Genomic DNA, 1454 nt, shown 5'->3' with positions numbered 1-1454 from the left:
AATATTTACTTAGGCAGCCAAGTATAACAGCCACGCGCGCGTCATTGGCATATTTCTTATTTTTATACACTATATTTACTCTTGATATTTTTCACTATCTTAGTTTCTTTTTTAAATGTCCGTTTATTATTACGTTATCAAGAGACGATGTATCAAATTCTGGGACACCCGGCATGACCTTCTACCTATCGAGAAAATGGATGCCCTTGCATCACATTTTACCATATGAGACTTAGCCGTGTTAATGGTTTTTAGTGTAATATATAAAAGTCTATGTGGTCTGCACATAATTGTGAAGATATGTCATAACATGTACGATTATATTATCAAGCAACGTAGCAGCGTCGCGACGCCAAGTATATGAAAAAATGAATATATCTTCAAATAAAAAATTAAAATCGGTGTAATATTGCACAATAATCAGATCTTAATCTGATAAAAATGTCTAACAATACGAAGAAAATAAAAGGCAATCAAGAGTCAGCGCGGTAATTTGTGCGCATATGTTTTATTATAATCAAATTACATTAATATTTTAACTAAGTGATAGACACAATCATAAAAAGCGTACGTTTCGGTCATTTTTTTGGACCATCTTCAGCGCAATTACAAAGTATATGAAATATATTATATCAAAAATGTAATAGTAATAATACGTAGAACAAGAGTGAGTCATCCATGTTGTTAGAAGCTAAATATTATATAATGGAATTTCAAGACAAAATGAGATTGTCCGATAAAATATACTACATTAATTTTAAATAATTTTGAACTGCGTTTAAAAATTCTTAAAGTTTAAAATGTTAACTTATTCTTTTTATGACACTCTGTATATCTTTTATGCGTTATATGTATGTTAAATTTAGATTAAAGAACAAACACATACACATGTAAAATTACACACGTGTTATTAAAATCCTCTCTCCAATATTAAAGTAAAAAGAAATATTAGGCACAAAACTGTAAGCCGTAGATAAATTATTTAATAATTTAATCATAAATTAATTCGCAGAGAAACAGTGTAAAAAAGTAAAGTAGGTTGTTAATAAAAAAATCTTATCAATTGTGTTGTATTTATAGTTTTGTCATATTTTATTTCTTAATAGGGTCCGCAAATATAAACATCATTACTATCTGTCAACAAAGATCATTACTATCTGTCTACAATATAACTTTAGCTCAAATTAAAAATTATATCGGTTTTAATTTTTGTTGTAAAACATGAGAATGTTGTTTCCGTCATAAATTGTAACATATATTTAATTGGATAAATTTACAATAATATGCGAAGGTCGTGCGACTGAAGCAGAAGCGGCGGACGCTGAAGAATCGCGGTTATGCTCAAAACTGCAGGAGCAAACGGTTGCAACAACGCCAGGATCTCGAGACAACTAATCGGAATTTGCAGAACGAGCTTCAGCGTATAAAGATCGAACTGGCGCGGCTTCAGCAGG

The 1454-nt window shown here is 30.5% G+C and overlaps 1 protein-coding gene across 1 annotated transcript in view; it reads left to right on the top strand.

The window, feature by feature from the left end:
• LOC115237294 (mastermind-like protein 2) overlaps positions 1 to 1454 on the top strand; it is a 26699-nt gene that overhangs the window by 24165 nt on the left and 1080 nt on the right. The gene's annotated exons all lie outside the window — the stretch shown is intronic.

The sequence above is a fragment of the Formica exsecta genome, unplaced genomic scaffold, assembly GCF_003651465.1.
Source record: "Formica exsecta isolate Colony F162 unplaced genomic scaffold, ASM365146v1 scaffold288, whole genome shotgun sequence".
NCBI classification, from domain to species: domain Eukaryota; kingdom Metazoa; phylum Arthropoda; class Insecta; order Hymenoptera; family Formicidae; genus Formica; species Formica exsecta.
This window is presented reverse-complemented; position numbering and strand designations above follow the sequence as displayed.